This window comes from Mauremys reevesii, linkage group 8 (assembly GCF_016161935.1).
Source record: "Mauremys reevesii isolate NIE-2019 linkage group 8, ASM1616193v1, whole genome shotgun sequence".
In the NCBI taxonomy this organism is placed as follows: Eukaryota; Metazoa; Chordata; order Testudines; family Geoemydidae; genus Mauremys; species Mauremys reevesii.
In genome coordinates, this window is record NC_052630.1 from 72,183,929 (window position 1) to 72,203,459 (window position 19,531).

The 19,531-nt window shown below is 41.3% G+C and overlaps 1 protein-coding gene across 3 annotated transcripts in view; it reads right to left on the minus strand.

Moving 5' to 3' along the window:
• PALMD (palmdelphin) overlaps positions 1-19,531 on the minus strand; it is a 66,546-nt gene that overhangs the window by 42,799 nt on the left and 4,216 nt on the right. Inside the window, exon 3 of one of the 3 annotated variants that reach the window (XM_039486395.1) lies at positions 462-682. The exons of the other annotated variants lie outside the window; for them this stretch is intronic. The gene's annotated coding sequence lies outside the window, so the exon portion shown is untranslated. The remainder of the gene's footprint in view (positions 1-461; positions 683-19,531) is intronic. 3 annotated transcript variants of the gene reach the window in all.

Sequence of the window (19,531 nt, forward strand, 5' to 3'; positions counted from 1 at the left end):
GAATAACTTTCATCCCATCAGTCATTCTCAAAGAATTCACTTCAACTCTTCAGTGTTCTATATTTGTAATGCAGTTCATGTCACCTACATTACACAGGATTGTTTCTGCTCACTGACTGGATGACAGAATCTCCTTAAATAATGGAACAATGAATAGCACATCTTCATGCTAACATTTGCAAAAGATTCATGAATACCTGAAATAATCTAAATACTTGTGAACAACAAATGTCGTCATCTCACAACTAACAGGAAACTGAACTTCTCACTTTTATTCTCTAAAATTATTCACAAATTACACAATTGTGTATTTATTTAACCAGCTTTTATTGTGACCAATATCACAAAATAGTGAGAACTATATAGAAGCAAAGAATGCACAGTTTAATGCTGTTGTCTAGTATTGTTCATTTATGACTTTTATTATTAATTTCACAGACTAAGTACCATTAATTACTTACACCACTATGTTTGGTAACACTACAGCTAAGCACCAGATATTCATATTCCTCTCATTTTCATTGGCTGAAATCAGGAGACACTCCACTGAAGTCAATGGAGTTATACTGGTTATACACCAGTCTCTTCAATAATAAGGCCCAGTATATTACTCCCGAGGGCATTCTGCTCTGGGTAAGGTATCCACTGGTTACATCCACCTTCCTTACAGCATTGTGGAGGCCTGGTAAATGGGGACAATAAGGATAAGATTCAGGATATGTTCACACTGAAGTCATAGGGTGTGACTGCAGCTTGTGTGGACAAACCCAAGCTAGCTTTAATTTAGCTAGCTCAGGTCCCGATGCAGCAAAGCTGCAACTGCAGTGTAGACATATTCTCTATTTATATATTTGTATTTTTAAAAGTATGCAGTGCAGGTAGATTTAAAGAGGCTGGCTCCTAGGGTAAATCTGAGCACAGGACTTGGTGGGTCCTAACCCTAACCCTAAATTTAAACTGGAGTAAGAAAGCTAAAGTTTGACTTTTTAACAGCATCAATTTAGACAATGATGCAAGAGGTAGAGGGCATTTCCTAGGACTTAATGACCAGCTGGAAGGACTAGATGGCTTAAAACACAGCCAAGGAGCCTCATGTGGCCACTAATCCCCAGGAAATGCCCCACATCAAGGTCATTATTGTTATAAGCTGATTATTTTTAACAAATGTCATTGTATGGAATTTATTTCATGGCTGGTGCAGATCTTGAGAACTAATTTCTGTTAATCATCAGGCAGACTCCTGAATGCATCTCCCAGAGTTTATTTTAAAATTCCTTGTAGATCTCAGTACAGTATTGACTGACAAAGTTACAGGTTCCTTCCTGGATATTAACTGCAATACACAAGCCTGAATAAGTAAAATTAAATTGACTCTTAAGTCCCCAAACCACCTAAAGCTCTCATTCTGTCCCCTTTAAATATAAACTTGGGTTCTATTCCTGGGTCTGACACTGGCTTTCTGGGTGCCAATGGGTAAGTCACTTCATCTTTCTGTCTCTCATATTTTGTCATCTGTAAGACAGAGATGATAACATTTACTTCCTTTTGTAAAGTGCTTTGAGATCTATAGAACAAAAGCATTGTATAAGAGTGAGGTGTGATATTCTCTGCATGTGATACAGGACTCTTTCTCTACATGGTTTTTCATTATCTGCAAATTCTGCCCTCTTATAGATCTTGAAAAGCAAATAGTCCCATTTGTCTTCAATAGGAGTATTTGGATGCTTAAAGTTAGGCACATGCTTACATGCTTTGCTAGATCAGGGCCCATTGGCAGAATTGCCTCCCAAAAGCCCTATGTGGGATATCCAGTCTGACTCCTTAACAGCATCAAAGTCACTAAATTCCATAAAGTCCACACATTCCAAGACCCAGATTCAAATGAGAATTCTGCTCAAATAAAGACTACAGAAATGTGCCCATTTGCTAATCGTTTGTTTGATTTATTGGTATATTTTAGATTAATAGCATTCTAAGCAAATTGTATATCTGATATTTTTGATCACATCAATTTGGAATCTGTTTGTATCCTTTCAGAAATATTTGATCACAGTGAAGGCATGGGTCAATTTTTAATGCAATTCAGACAGTTTTGAGGGGACAGGAATGAGAACAATTGGACAGCCTTGGCTAAGCCGTTTTTCAATTTAACAGCTAAAGTTTTCTATTGGAGGACTGCATCCTAACCTGGTAGTGAGATACAATCTTATTTCCTGTAATAAAGGTGTAGAGAGCGTACAGAACACAACATAACTCTCATTCCCATGTGGCAATAGACAGCAGGAGGCCCAGAGATGAGGTGGCAAAATTAACTAGCTTCTAAGCTTGAAGTTCTACATTTCATGTAGGAGACACCCAGGGGAGTTTTCAAATGGCCCCCTTTGGAAACTGTGCAGAGGATGTGAGCAAGTAGTTCTGGTAAACTCGGACAAGGAATTTTCAAAGTAGAATGAGATGGTGCTTTCCGTAAATCTAACCGCTCTGGGAGCCTGTTTCATTTATGTATTCAGTTCTGCTGGGTACCCAGGCACTGGGATTTTCACATCTTCACCGCTAGATGATGTTGTGCTCTGCTGTTCTCCCTGTTTCTAAATGCTCTCTCTCTCCCTGCTGCTCTAAGGTCACTCATTCAAGTCACCTCAGCAGTTCTCTCATGGGGCACCTGAAGCCTGCTGGGACAGTAAAATGGCCTCACCAGCCTCTAAATTCATGGAGCTTCAGAAATAGCATCAAATAAATAGGGAGAATTGGTCAGCTTCCAAAAGTGAAGACAACTTTTCACACATTGCTCGAATGTAGTGGGAGTGGAATGTGAAGCAGATAAGGAGCAGTTTCTACACACCGTGGCTCACCCTCTTAAAAAGTTTGGAGAAGCCCAAATAACAATGTGGGTCTCGATCTAGGGGCTAAACTGGTAGTTGAGCACCCAGGGAATTTTCAAAGCTGGTGTTTGGCTACACCCAAATTGCCTGAGCACCTGTCATGCCAATTACCTGAGGAGTCAGAGTTGAACAGAAACCTGCCAGTTGTAAATTAGCACATCACATCTGAGGCCTGGATACCAGCGGTGAGCAGGGTAAATGTATGCTATTTTAGGCACCTTTGGAGATTTGCCACACACAGGGACAGGTGATGAGGGAGATAGCAGAGAGGATGGGGACAGACAAAAGGAAGCTTATCTAAGGAGACTAAGAAACTTACACCAGAATGACAGAAATGCTCCTTCTCGAGGATGAGCTCCTGGGCAAATATTTACGAACCTTCCGTGCTGACAGTATGTAGAGTTTGTGCCTTCAGGTTATGTCCTGGATAAATGCTGTGTGGGTCTATGGCAGGGTATAAAACTTGTGACATGGTCTTGGGTAGACAGCCACCATAACTGCCCATCTATCAATGGAATAGGTATGTGGTCTATTTATTGGCTGTATTGTCTCCCCTTGGTCCCTTCAGAACACGTGTGCTGTGCCCAGTACAGATGGGAAGAAATCCACGGCAAAGAATAACTATATAATTTGGTGTTGGATCTCTCTATCCATAGGGAAACTTAAACCCCTGTGGATTGTAGCCTTAAAGCTGTCTCCTATATACAGAGAGGGTCCTTTGAAAGGACAAGTGGCAAGAATTACTGGATGCTATGGTGACCCTGACTATTACAGAGAAGACATGGCTGCCCCCCATGGCTCCCCCTTCAGCTCATACAGAGATGCTGGATGACTTCAGCAGTCAGTCTAGGCACACAAATACCACTCTATTGAGTGTGGTATGAGAACCTGAATAGACAGGGTAGAATAGCCTATATCCTGGTGTGACCTGTGCCTTAGGATGATGAAAGTCCTTCAAGGCGCATAGATCCTGTTAGGATGGTAAATGCACCTCCTCCTCTGAGCCCTGCTTCCCCTTCAGAGATATAGTCAATTATTTTTTGTCAATGTCCAAATTTTTTGGTCAAGGTATAGTTAAGGTCCAGACTCCAGAGAAAATAACAACAATACTGATAATAAGTAAATAATTTTTTGTGGGGGGGGGTCTGTTCAAAAGCATCTGGTGGTCTGGATTTGGCTCGTGTATGTGTATCGACTACCCCTGGCTTACTGGCTCCTATCTAAATTGTCTCATGATGTACCAGCCCCAGCATGATCACATGCTGCACTAGAGACTCTTCCTGAGACGGTTCCCCTAACCCACAGGATCGCTTCTCTGAGTTCCAGGCTCCTCTCCCTCACCTCTCCTAGCCCATCCTCCTTCCCCATACTAATCCTATAAAACCTCAGCAAATCCTGTCTGCCCCTTTCTGTGTCTTTCAAGTGTGTGTGCGTGTGTGTTGGGTTGCTGTTTGGACACAGTAGCCTGTGCCTCCTGGCTTAATTGTACCTAGACTGCAACTAATTTTTAAGCAATTAGATCAGCCTTGGAGCTGTCCTGGGCCCTTCTGAAAAATCCTCCGTGGGCATCTGTCCACCAGACCATGCTTCCATGCCACCTTCTTGGCGATTTCCAGCCACAGGGCTTTTTGTCAGCATGGGTGCAATCAAATGCCAGCTTTGAAAATGCCATGAGCAATGAATGAGGGATAGATTACTCACATAAGCAAGGCTATTAGGATTTGGTTTGTGTTGCATGGAGCCTTAAAAGAGGAATCACAATTCAGTAATGTGATTCAAGAAAATGCTTTAACTTCATAAAGTTGTTTTTTTTTAAGGTCCTTTTCTTGACTCAAAATTTCTCTGCTTAACTTGCTGTTTTAAGTAGTAATTTAGTTGATTGTATAATTGTTGCAGGTAAAATTTGTGTGTAATGCAGTTATGGAAACCATTTGGTGCAGAAGATAGAGACATCTGCGTTGCTTTGGTAGTTCTAACCCTCGTTTTTTATTTGCTTTCTCCTCACATCACCCCCATTGGATCCTATGATATCATGTCTAGATTAATTTATCTGTTTATCTGAAATTTACCTTTGCCTTTAATTTACCTGATCCACATTCGGAATGACTAGCCAATAAACTTTGGTCTGGTTTATAACGAAATTCCTATTGTGAGACAATAACTAATTCTTTGTAACTCACGCACCTGATCCCTAGTTAGCAAGAGCTTCAGATATGAAAGTGGAATAAGAATTGTTTTAATTCTCAGATTTGTAAAGCTTTGATTATTCAATTATGTTGGCATTCAATCATCCTGAATAATTGGCTCTTCCTGAATAAAGGAAAAAGGTTTATAAGGACTCTTAATCCAGGTGCCAATTCTTCCTTTGAATTAGTGGATGTGGGATGGCACTGTAAACAGAATAGGAACTGTGTGTCATGCGTTACCTTTTATCTGTAGGCTAAATTAGTAATCAGCCTAGTTTAATCTCTCTCCAGCCACAGAAGTTTACAGAGAAAATCTTTGATGGCATCTGTCTCCAATCTGCTTAATTATAAAACCATTAGATTTGTCTAACAAGGGGTGTGCCCATGTGTGTCTGTGTGCGCGCGCACACATGTGTATACCGGTAGGGTCTGTTTCACATTCCCTATATTGACAATGTACAGTGTAAGGACAGATAAACCACAAACTTTTTGGTCTCCTTTGGGTTCCTAGAACACCGGGAAGATTCTTAACTGAAGAGATTGTTTCTCGCCTTCCTTTTGCCAGTTATGATGATATAGGGACAGTGTTTTTACGATTGCTCCCTGTGCAGTTCAGAAATGAAAAACTACTGGGAATATGCCTGTTGCAGATCTAGGAAAGTGAGTCCTAAAAAAAAAAAAAATCAAGTTTCTTGACATAGAAGATATAACGTAAAAGACAGTAGCTGTCTCATGATTATTATAGTTCCCAAAATTAAATACTTTGGTTGGAGCTAAAATAGCTGTTCAACATCCAAAATGCTTCATGTCACTATGCAGTAGGACAACTATTATGTATTTCAAATTATGAGGACTTTTGTACTATGAAATCTATTTGGCAGTGGTATGTGTTTTGTTTAGTTTTTTTCTAAATAGAAATTGATTAAAAGCAAACAACCCCCAAAACATTTAACACAATTGGCAAAGGCTTCTCTGATGTTAGATTTCTCAGTTAAAGTGGCATGTGCTTTAGGATTAATAAGTCAGTGGTGGAAAATTACTAGCATCTCTAAAAGTTTTTCTTTGTTGCATTATGTTGCAAGAGTAAACAAGTATATTGATGACATACAACTTATCTTCATAACTATGGGAAAGGCCTTTTTTCACTGCTTATATATCACAACTTCCTCTTGCAAACTGACAATGCTTTAGAAGAGTTCCTTGAAAACTGAAATTAATCTTCCTCCAGCACTCTGGGTGATCATGGTTAGAATTCAAAGTCCAGCAGCAGAATGAAATGTGGCTAAGGATACCAGTGGAGGAAACAGTTTTCACATCTATCTCTCTTTCTATGCACTGCAACTACACAGATTACCATATAGCTTTCTAGCTGACTATGTTACCCTGCTGGACTTCTGTGGTATTAAAACCAAACCTAAAGTCTTGGCCTTGGTTCACTCTTTTTTGGAGGGACTAATAGTCATTCTCTCTTCCCCACAGATCTCACCCTCGTAACCATTCCTTGCAGTGTCAAGGGCTCTGATATTCCTGTCTTACATAGGGGCCATTTATTAGTTTATTGGTTGGATGGGTGCGTGGTTGGCTGAAGCAAAATGATGAATTTGTGGCAAAAACTCTGAATTGCTTTGGACGTTGGTGTGTGTGTGTGGGGAGGAATGCCAAATTACAGAGATGCAGAATTATGAAATCCACAGTGCTCTCAGATCAATGGGGCAGATGACACTTGGCAAAGTTACTGTTTCAGGCTCTCTGCTGATGAAACTGAATATGTTAGTGTTTGAGATTTCTCTGAAACCATAAAGGCAAGAAAGTATGGTTTGTAACCTGTCCTTTAAATAAGCTTCTGTACCCAATGACTGGAAGATAGCTAATGTAATGCCAATATTTAAAAAGGGCTCTGGAGGTGATACCAGCAATTACAGACCGGTAAGTCTAATGTCAGTACTGGGCAAATTAAGTGAAACAATAGTAAAGAATAAAATTGTCAGACACATAGAAGAACATAAATTGTTGGGCAAAAGTCAACATGGTTTCTGTAAAGGGAAATCGTGTTTTACTAATCTATTAGAGTTCTTTGAAGGGGTCAATGAACATGTGGACAAGAGGGATCCAGTGGACATAGTGTACTTAGATTTCCAGAAAGCCTTTGACAAGGTCCCTCACCAAAGGCTCTTACGTAAATTAAGTTGTCATGGGATAAGAGGGAAGGTCCTTTCATGGATTGAGAACTGGTTAAAAAACAGGGAACAAAGGGTAGGAATAAATGGTAAATTCTCAGAATGGAGAGGGGTAACTAGTGGTGTCCCCCAAAGGTAAGTCATAGGACCAATCTTATTCAACTTATTCATAAATGATCTGGAGAAAGGGGTAAACAGTGAGGTGGCAAAGTTTGCAGATGATACTAAACTGCTCAAGATAGTTAAGACCAAAACAGACTGTGAAGAACTTCAAAAAGATCTCACAAAACTAAGTGATTGGGCAACAAAATGGCAAATGAAATTTAATGTTGCTAAATGTAAAGTAATGCACACTGGAAGAAATAACCCCAACTATACATACAATATGATGGGGACTAATTTAGCTACAATGAATCAGGAAAAAGAACTTGGAGTCATCATGGATAGTTCTCTGAAGACGTCCACGCAGTGTGCGGCGGCAGTCAAAAAAGCAAACAGGATGTTAGGAATCATTAAAAAGGGGATAGAAAATAATAATAATAATATTGCCCTTGTATAAATCCATGGTACGCCCACATCTTGAATACTGCGTACAGATGTGGTCTTCTCATCTCCAAAAAGATATACTGGCATTAGAAAAGGTTCAGAGAAGGGCAACTAAAATGATTAGGGGTTTGGAACGGGTCCCATATGAGGAGAGATTAAAGAGGCTAGGACTTTTCAGCTTGGAAAAGAGGAGACTAAGGGGGGATATGATAGAGGTATATAAAATCATGAGTGATGTAGAGAAAGTAAATAAGGAAAAGTTATTTACTTGTTCCCATAATATAAGAACTAGGGGCACCAAATGAAATTAATGGGCAGCAGGTTTAAAACAAATAAAAGGAAGTTCTTTTTCACACAGTGCACAGTCAACTTGTGGAACTCCTTACCTGAGGAGGTTGTGAAGGCTAGGACTATAACGGCATTTAAAAGAGAACTAGATAAATTCATGGAGGTTAAGTCCATTCATGGATATTAGCCAAGATGGGTAACGAATGGTGTCCCTAGCCTCTGTTTGTCAGAGGGTGGAGATGGATGGCAGGAGAGAGATCACTTGATCATTGCCTGTTGGGTTCACTCCCTCTGGGGCACCTGGCATTGGCCACTGCCAGTAGACAGGATACTGGGCTAGATGGACCTTTGGTCTGACCCAGTGTGGTCATTCTTATGTTCTTATGTTATGTAACTTTTTTTTTAATTTTTAAGGTCAGATTCTGGAGCACAGTTGTTTGCTATGGGGGTGAATTCTGTGGTAAATCCTGCAGAATGCAGAGGACGCTGATTATAGGAAACTGCAGACACAAACAGGCTTCTACAGAACTTGAGTGCCAACTTTGTCTCCAATGTTTACTAGGGACCACAGACAGTGTGACACACTAAGGCATACACAGATACCTAGTAGCTGAATAGAGAAATTAACATATTAATGTATATATTTTCTAGTTTCAGACTTAGACTTCCTTTACTTCCAGAGCCAGATTCCTCTTTATTTTCAGGGTCTCAGTCCCTATTGTCTTCTCTTTCTAGAGCTCCATTTCTCACTATCTTTCTCGGCTTCCATTATTCTTTTCCCTTGCTCCTGTATTTCCATCTCTTCTACCTTGTCTCAGATGATCTTTGCTATTAGTTCCTCTCATTTAGTTCCCAGCACACATCTTTTTCCATTCCTTCCCTCAGTGGAGCAGCTTAAAGATATATTTACAATTATGGTGAAATTGCATGAAAACTTGATTTTGTGGAGGGAAAAATAATTGATGTTGCCTTTCTCCTACTCCTGACTGACCTTGACCTTAGCCTTTTGGATGATGGACTACATTTCTGCATGAAGGGACACCTCATTTTGGCGTCTCAGTACACAACATGATTTTCAGAGCTACTGCTATTCTGAACTTAAAGCTGGGGAGCTGAGAATGTGAATATGACACAAATGCAGACTACTCGCTTACATATGTATATTCTCATGAAGCCATGACACTTGAATGACATTTTGTCATCTTCAGCCATGTCTAAGCCTCTCTCTTCCTATTTTCTCTAGTGCAATTTTTAAGAAGTTGTGGCAACTCCTAATTTTCCCAGAGAGTTCTCAAATATCAATTTTTGGTTCTAATAAGGCATTTTCTTTGCCTTCCTCTGAAGAAACATCAGTCTAGTGACTGACAGGCATGAGCAATACTGCAAATAAAAAAAGGCTTATTTTAAAACTAAGTTTAATTAAGGCTAGCCATATCAGAACAATATACCCACTGAATACAATTATCTCTTCAGCTACTCCTTTACAGGAGATTAGTATTAGCTGAGGATTATGAATTGTAGATAAATGAAAGCATTGCCTTAATTATTCATAATTACTCGGGACTGGCAAGTTGGATGGTATCTTGGGTTTTGTTACACCATTGGCACGTTAAAAAAATTCTGAAATTTCTCAGTTCATGAAATATTTTTCTTCATAATTGAAACCATTGTTTCCCAGGAGCAAATTTAGTTTTAACCTTCTCCCTAATATATTTCTAATAACATGGCCTGTGCTATGTAAACATTGAAAATTATGTTTAAAAGTAATTTTTGCCTGACTTCTAGCATAATCAGGAAAATAAATTACAAAATATACAGGCTAAAACTTGCTATATGACAGAGGCAAATGGTATTCTTGATGGTTAATTGCATTTATTTTGGTAGCAGTTAAGGTCTCAGTCAGGCTCCCTTTGTACATGTCAGTGCACAAACATTTAATAGGAAGATGGTTACTGCTCCAAACAGCTTACAGTCTAATGGTTGGAACCATGTACATCTTGTGTTCTTTAAATCTAGAGCCAAGGGCTTTCAAGTGGGGTCTGAATTTGGGAAAAGAAGTTTTGTCCTTAGTATTAAACTAAAAATATAGGTCCTGATTCTCCTCTCACTCTATTACTGTGGATGTAAATCGGGAATAAGTTTATGGAAATCAATGGCTCCGCACCAGTGGAAAAACTGAGTAGAGAATCAGAGCTGCTCCACCACAGACTTCAAGTGAGCCTAGTTAAGTCACTTATTCACTCTGGGGGCTCAGTTTCCCCATCTGTAAAATGGGCAGGCTAATACTTCTCTACCTCACAAAGGTGTTGAGGACAAATACATAAAAGATTGGGAGAGGCTCTGATATTATATTAAGGAGGACCCTATATGTATGATAGATCCACTGAATCATCTTTTTCTTTTATTGGGCCTTTCGTCCTGAGATTCCAAAATGCTCTCTATAGGGTATATAGAAATCACTTCATTCATCAGAGTAATGCATTCCACCCATGGGGAGGAATATAACAGCTATTTAACGGTTCACTGCATGGCAATTTAGGCTAGGAAAGAACACTGAATCCAACTGAAACTACAGTTTGTCAGTTGGAAAAACAAATGTACGCTCAAGAAGGCTGATTGCAGCAATTCTTACTAGTGTTCATGCAGAATACCAGTAACAACTGACAGTAAAGAGCTAATTATTGATTTGTTGCTAAAATTATCCCACTGAAGTAGCTGATCTCGGAAATTATTGTGACTTCATAATTCTGCTACTGTCTGTCACCCCAATCCAAAGGAGTACTTAAAGAGGTGCTTTAACTCCCACTGAAGCCAATGGGACTGAAGCACATGCTTAAAGTTAAGCACACACCTAAGTATTTTATTGTATCGAGCCAATAGTACTTAGTACCTTTCAGAATAAAACCCTACCTTATGATTGGCAGTGATAAATCTAAGCCTTAACATATTCTCTAGCTTTTTAAAAGACCTTCTGACTCCAAAACACTTCTTCTCTTCCTGGTATTACTCTATTTCCAATGCAGTATACCACTCTGCTCTGTTGGAATCCATAACTTATTATTTTTAATGAATTGCTTGGGAAGAATCCTCGACTGAGGGAATGGCTCATTCCCACCCGCAGCCACATAAACCATAGCTGTCATCAGCAAATGTGATTTGCCCTTGAACAGACGCGCATGTGCTAATCCTTTCATGATCTCACCATCCTTTTTTAGTAGTAGCTTCATTTAATAAGTGCAACCTGCACCTGTCACTCTGCCAAAGGAAGAGCCTGTCATGTGATTTAGTGTCTGAAAAATTTCTGCGGCAGTGCGGCTTGGCTGGCTCCTCAATTCTCTGCACTCTGAGGCTGCTCAAGTACAATAGGCTATCTGTCTGCCTGAAGGGCCACAGTTCAAATCACATCTTAGTGCTCTCCTAAATCAGCCCCCAGACTGATGTTAGGAATTCACAGATGTCGGAAGTTGGAATTGGCAAGGAGGGATGTTTTTCACCCTGGGAGGATGGAGGTTCAGACATGGGCTGCCTTAGCTGCAGGAGAAATCCTGAGCTTGTGCAAAAGCCACCATTTTGATATGCAGGAGGGAAATATAACTAGCAGTGACTGCCTACTGCAAGATCTCTGCACTGCATAGTAAAATCTTTTTGACTTTGTATAGCTGTTGTAGTACACACAACTACCTTTTTCAAAAGTCATTGTGTGGGCATGAGGGGCCAGATTTTTCAAGTGCTCATTATTCACAACTGGGGGAAGATTTTTTCAAAAGTTCACTTCCCATTCTGTCACTTAGGGCCTGACTTTTCTAAATAGTTCAACCCCCAACGTACTGAGCTCCTTTTGAAAATCTGGCACCTAAGTGAGATGTGAATGCTTTGGAAAATCTGCTTGGAGTGTGGGTGTCAAACTTCTGAAGATTTGCCTCTATGTGTAATAACCGCACATGTGTAGCAACTGCAGGTTGCTTTATTTTCAAAGACTTGGGTAACTGTGTGTTGGATTCTGAAGAGCATTTGACATGCCAACGCATAGAGACTCTCAGACATATAATTGCGTCTGGCTCAGTAACTGGCACTGCACAAAGACAGATTATATCTAAGGTATTTATAGAGCACAAGTCACCACAGTATCTAGGAGACGCGATAGCAACATGTTACTCAGTACTAGTCACCTGCTTTCTGTGCACACTGGGAAAATGTGTATCTTTCTACTTAAGTCCCAGAAAAATCAGATATTTCTCTTACACTTCTACCATAAATAATCTCTCATTTCCTTCAGGCAGCTGTGGTATGCAGAGATATCACAGGTTCTTTATACACCAACAGGCTCTGATGAGGACTGGGGTCCCATTGTGCTAGGGTCCTATAAACACAGGCAATAGTCCTTGCCCTGAGGAACTTAGAAGATAAATGGCCCTTCATGGAGGCCTTGCCCCAACGGCTCCCAGCCATTGGGTCTGTGATCTAATCTGTTTCTCCCGGCCTAACAGAATTTGCCTTGCCAGCAATAGAGAATGTCTTATCTACACAGGGGAAAGTGCAGTGTGTTAGAACATGTGTTAATGTACTTTAACACACCATAGGTTTGGGTTTAGTGTGATCGAGGATTGTCATATTTAAAAACACGTTAGCTGATTAACCCTGGGCCGCCTCCTACGTTTACCTGCAGCCATATAACATACTTTTAGACCCTGCCCACATGTCTACTAAGTTGTTTAATGTCATGTTAGAAAATATATTAAACACATTTCCCCACTGCAGACCTGGCCTGACAGGGTGCTGTAGAGCTTATCAAATGAAATGGGGGCAACAGAGGGAGAAACTCCTGGACAAACACAATGTAAGACTAGCCTCAAGCTATTTTAAAAAGGAGGCAGATGGGTTGGTGACTGTAGGGAATTGGCAGGTGAGTCCATCAAAGGAGAAGTATATCATTATGGGAGACATGGCAGGGCTGGTGGTATTGACAGATGGCTGCTGCTGGGGAGTGGAGGGTGGGAAATTTAACCCAGAATGGATAGTGCAGAGCCAGAAAAATAACAAAGCATAAAATGAAACCAAAAAAGCAACCAGTCTGCTTCCTATTTGTTGGTTGCCTTTCTCTGACTTTCAGTATCACTTCTTTAGCCACTGATCTGCTTTTAACTCTGGCTCCCTGACTCGAAACAATAAATACTTCCTGAAATGTTCAAATAATACACTACATTTGGACAGGGCATAGCTGTGTATGGAACAGATCGTAGAGTTTTTATCACTCCAAGAAGTGGGGCTCTCGGGATGTGATCATTTTCACATTCCAAAACCAAAAGGGACCATTGTGATCATCTAGTCTGACCACTTGTATTACACAAGCCATAGAACTTCCAGCATATTTTTTAGAAAAACATTCAGTTTGGTTAAAAAGTTACCACTGATGGAGAATCCACCATAATCTTTGGCAAATTGTTCCAAAGTTTAATTATTTCTCACTGTTAAAAAATTATTCCTTATTTCCAGTCTGAATTTGTCTAGGTTCAACTTCCAGCCACTGGATCATGTTCTACCTTTATATGCTAGACTGAAGAGCCGGTTATTAAATGTTTGTTCCTCATGTAGGTACTTATAGCCGGGAATCAAGTCACCCCTTAATCTTCTCTTTGTTAAGCTAAATAGATTGAGGTCCTTGAGTCTATCACTATAAGGCATTTTTCTAACCCTTTAATCATTCTTGTGGCTCTTCTCTGAACCCTCTCCAATTATCACCATCCTTCTTGCATCATGAGAACCAGAGGTCACACAGGCTGTTTGGAAAGAATCGATGGGTATAGGAGGAAGCAGCCTCCTTGTGAAGCAATGCTCACATTCTGCAGTCTGGTCACTGTGCTGAGCAAAAACAGATGTGACATGTCAGAAGTAGAAAGCTCTCTAATCAATAGTTTCTGCTCACACCCTGAGAATAAGGCAGGCCAGCTTGCTCAGCTGATCTCCCCATTCTGACAAATAAATTGAGTTACAGGGCAAGCAATAAGCAGGAGTCACTGTGACATCGGGTGGAATAATAGCAGAGGAGTGACAGAATGACAAACCATTGTTTGTAGCAGAAGGGATAGAATGAAAGGGATGACTGACAGCACAGTTAGCATTGCCAATTCAGCAGGAGTCAGAGGCAGCACTTCCAAACAAAAATCACAGAGGCTGGCAGTACCACAGAGCTGAACCTGCCGAATCTTGCAGACCTGCCCTCTGTGGCAGATGGGTAGATTCGATATATATCATACGGCACATCATGGTAAGCTCCAGTGCTGCCCATGAAGAAAGCTGGATTGTTGTCATGCCATGTAAGGATGGAGCATGACATGGGCTGCAGCATGGCTTGAAAAAAACACAAGGGCACAATAATACATGTTTGAGCTGAAAATTCGAGTAGTAATAGGTGATACCCCTCTTCTGAGATCCTGAAATGGTGACTGCTCACAATGACAGCTGCCAGCAGTTATTCCTACCATTCTCATTATTCATTTTCATGATGGAGATGAAACCTATTTTGCCAATGTATATAGCACTCAGATACTGTGCTTAGGGGTGCTATCTGAGTACCTGCATGGGTGGATAGATATCACTTGTACACCAATAACATATGAAAACCCCATATAGTAATTCTAGTCTTTCGAAGCTATGTTGTGTGGAAATACTATTATCAAATGAATCAGCTGAGAGCAACTTGGCAAAGATTAAATATAATGAGTGATTCTCCTCTCCTTGACACCACTTCAAAACTAACTTAACTCCATAGACTTCAAGGGAGTTAGTTCAGATTTACAGAAGCATAAATATATGGAGGCTCGGGTTCTCTGTGAAAAAACAACTACGAGTGATGTTAAGCCCAGGTCTGAAATGCTAGGTTCAAAGGTACTTTAATCCATTGATTACAACACTGAGCTAGCTCTCACTTGGTGGGGGAAAACTATAGCTTTAATTATTTGGAGAGAGCAGTCTCATTAAGAAGGTTCTGACTGTGCAGCATAATTTCTCTTCTTTATAGCATCACTGGGGATGAAGCTTTGAAAAAAAATAGCTTAGCAGTTATTCTATGCATAGGGGACTAACCGCAAGATAACAGTTGTTATTATAACACTCAAAAGTGAACTAGGAAGCTAGATTGCGTAGGGTAACTTTCGGAGGGAGAAACAAAGGTAGTTTTTATTCCATTTGTAGGTCCTTTGGGATTAGCTTTCTAAAATAGCTTTCTTTCATGTGGGTTAGTTTTATAAAGCCAAACATATAGTCTAGGTACCTCAAGAATGGTGTCTGTAAAGAAGATTAAATACCACAGCCTGTTGCTTTGATAGATATGGTGAAGTTATACTAGTCAGAATAGAGAATCCAAATCTTTCCTGCACCTGAGATCTTGAAAGGTGTGGGAAATACCACTTTTTACTTCCAGCTGAATTCCCACTAGATAGGAAGGTCCTCTCTGTGCACACTATGGGATCATGGTGAGGCATGAGGTGCCTTGGAGTGAGCTACATATTTTGAAACAACTCTTTTTGAATGTGTGTGTAAGTCCCACTCGTAGGTGCTGACTTCTGGCCCCATCTACACTTATAGCTTTGCATGTCAAAAACCAGAATTGTCATAGAATTGTTTAATTCTAAAGTAAAGTAAAAATGTCCCTCTAGCAACTAATCGAAGGGGCCATCTTGAAAAGTCAGGAGGAATGAGAGATGTCTCCTATCTGGGTCCTGTTATAATGAGCAGTACAATGGTTAACAGGTTATTTCATTTGATTTGTTGTTTGACTTCCTTTTAGACTATACAGACCTATCCACTTCCTGTGTGGTGCACTGACTGTGGAGGTGATCCCGGAGTTCTTGCCAGGTGCAAAGATCTGCACATGCAGATTCATGTCAGACTCAGGCCCTGGAACAGTACTAGTGCAAGGCCTTCATGAAAACAAATGGTAGCAATAGCAGGATTCAGTCTGTAGCAGATTTTGTTTTGGCACCCAATCCAAGCCCCCTGACAAAGTGCATTCATTTGCTGGTAAGTTTCACTGTTAAGTTGCTCTCTAGCTGTAAGGACAATTGGAGAGGATTTGTTTGGAAAGGATGAATCTTGCTGTCCCGCAGCAGCATGTGACAAATGATAGCCAAGACACAAATCAGCAGGGCCATTCTGAATCTGCTGGGGAGCTCTCTTGTTTGCGTACAATACATTAGAATCATAGATTATTAGGGTTGGAAGGGACCTCAAGAGATCATCTAGTCCAACCCCCTGCTCAAAGCAGGACCAATCCCCAAATGGCCCCCTCAAGGATTGAACTCACAACCCTGGGTTTAGCAGGCCAATGCTCAAACCAGGGGAGAGGGAAACCTGATTGGCTTAGTACCTCTTGAGACTTCCAGCTTACAACTTGGAATATAATAGTGAGGCAGAAGAAACAGAAGCCAGCTGGACTAAATTCATCCCTGGTGTAACTACTGAAGTTGGAGTTATAATATAGCTAAATTTGGTCCATATAGTCTTAGCACTGAGGATTCAACAAAGCCCTCTGGGAGGATCCATGTTGAAAGCTTGTCTTTAAATTATTGCATTGCAGCTCAGTTCCTTTATTATTCAGCATGAGTCCCCCTCTCTAAGTCTGATTTGCTATGGATATATGTGACTGTGTTCTCCTCTCATCAGTCAGTAAAATATAAATCATATGAAAACACTTTAGCATTCCAATTGAACGGTCACTATTCTGTAGTTTAATGAGAAGACAGGCTGTTTAGGGTGGAGGTTATTTTACTGGTGCTATTCAATCTCTGTTACTGCATTTAAAGGACTCCTAATGCCAAAAATACTGGCTGGAGATGGGGTCTGCTCCACGCACTGGCCCTGCAAGAGCTGAATTTGGCCAGATGGGCCCAATCAGCTAATTAGGCTGCAAATGGAAGAGCTTTAGGTTGGATGCAGCTAATTAGAGAGAAGCAGCCTCTCCCTGGGAAGAGGGCTTGGAGGTTGCCAAAAACAGGTTGCCTAAAGTTAGTCCCTAAGAGAAGGGATGAAAGAGACTGGCGAACCCAGAGGAGTGGGGAAGGCCAGGAGGTATGGAAGTGACACAGGGAAAGGCAGCAAGGTGCAGGGAATGGACCTTGGTTGCTGTGTAGAGGGTCCCTGAGCCAGAACCTAGAGTAGAGGGTGGGCTTGGGTTCCCCTGCCAGCCACTGTGGGAGTGGCACTGGGAAGCAGAAGACTGCCTGGGACTGCTGGAGAGCAGGAACCTTGATATGCTTCTCTCCGCTGCCCGGGAGGGGAAATCACCACAGTGACCTGGGTGGAGTCATGAAGTGGACAACTGCGGCCCCTGAGAGAGAGAGAGAGAGAGAGGAGCTACAGAGGAGAAACTGAGAGGATGTAACTGCTGGAAGAGGCATCAGCCTGACTGAGCTAATCCCCAGAACCACCAGGAGGCAGCGCCATTTAGCAGTAAGTAGGGCAACCAGTGAAATGGCTAAACAGGGTATTCTGTACATAATCCTGTATCAGGGTTAAGTGACGAGCAGCATCACCCCACAAGGAGCTCCCCAGAACTCTCAGGGATAGGTCAGGATGTGGCTCAGTGCTCCCTTTTCTTCACCTGGTCTGTTTTTTTGGGCGGTACAAGTGGAGAAGGATTTGGTTTCAGCTCAATCTCTTGCATGGGTTGCACCTCAAGGGTGAAAAACCTGTGCTCCCTTGAGTGCAGGGACTGGGCCTTCCCACTTAGAAGCAGGACATATAGTAGAAGCTGTTTTCTGCACGTCTGTGTACCCACACAACAGCCAAGGCATAATCCAACCCCAGATCTTTGCTACTGGCCATGGCATTTTCTCTGTGGCTGCCTGTTTCTCTAAAGAATGTGTGGTTTTGCTGCTGTACACTTGACAATCCTTGAATTAGATTTCCAGTCTGATCTCACTGGTTTGGCAAGCTCCTTAGGTGACTTCAGTAGAACAAATCCACACAAGTAACAAATACAAGTCATATGCCTGGCATTCCATCCAGGTGCTACACAAATATTTAGCTGCAAATACAGCACTTGCTACCAAGCAGCCTTCACACCTGAACTCTACTTGATAGGCAAACCCATGCTTCAAGATTAACAGTAACACTCATTAATTTTTCACTTTGTGCTCTTAAATAACAGATGATGCATTTTCTGACTCACTGTTTCTTCAGCCAGCAGTGCCAATTCTATCTGTTCCCAGCCTAATGGAAACTTTTTACTGAAGGAAGCATCTTGTGCTTCTGCCCATTGTATGGAAAGTATGTTGTTGTGCATGGTATATAGCCAAAGCACAAAGGCGAGCTTACCGTGAATACCCAAGTAGAATGGGCTTTGCTCTTATACCTTGGGCACTTGTCTGAAATAGTTGTCAGCTAGTAGAGCATTCTGGGAATTTGCATAGAAATGAGCAGTGTAAGCATCTCACTAAGTGTAGAAGATTGTTCTCCCTTTATGCTCCGGTAGACTTTATTCTTAGTGGAGGTGGCCTTATTTCCAAAAGGGAGATTTGGCAAAGAGGGAGGGCAGGCAATGCAGGAGGAAATGTAACTCTGTGCATGGATACTGGTTTGGTCTACCTCCTCCTGCTCATCTAGAGATATGTAAAACAGATGGGTTCACTCCCAGATTCCCGCTGTAGCCTCCAATGGAAACTGAAGCCCAGGTCTCTGGTGGTTAAATGCCTATCTCAGAGTGGAGCTGTAGACCTGCAAAGGCATCTCCATCTCTCCTATCAGCTGGCTGACCCAGCTCTGGAAGTGGGCACTGTCAAAAATGTCAGGCACAGCCAGAGTGTGAGGTGATGCATGCAGTGCTCCTGTAAAGGGCCTTTTGCAGTTTTGGATGGAGGCTAGGTGATATTGCAGCACTAGCTCTTCTCTCTCTCCTCCTCTCAGCAGTTTTATGTCACTATAACAGCATTGCTAATCACTTTATCCCCCATGCAGTCAGGGGAGAATGCAGTTCTTGTGTTGTGTAAACAGAATTACTCCTCCTCTCAGGACCTATTGATGTAGTTTCACAGGTGAAAAAAATAGTGTAAAGGAGAACAGGCCCACAGGAATGAAAACACAACTAAGTTGACGTCACTAGAAAAAATCTTTGCATGTCTTGCTTTCTGTGACTTTAACTGTAGAACTGAATGGCCCTTTAGGGTAGATAGTTTGCATTTGGAGGGGGTGGGGGAAAGTCTGATGGGGGTGGGGGAAAGTTTGAACTGAACTGGCTGTTCAGTTCAAAGTAAATTCATGCTTTACTATAATTTTCCTGTGGCATTTATCAATGCAGCACTTTAAGTTGATTTATTTAAATATATTAAATCTTAGTGTAAATGCTGAAAATAGTTGCTAGCAGGAATATTGGAGGCATGAGAATGTGACTGATCAATCACTTGGTGTCAGGTCACTCAGCAGAAATGCTGAGAAGTTCAAGAACCTCTCAGTTGCT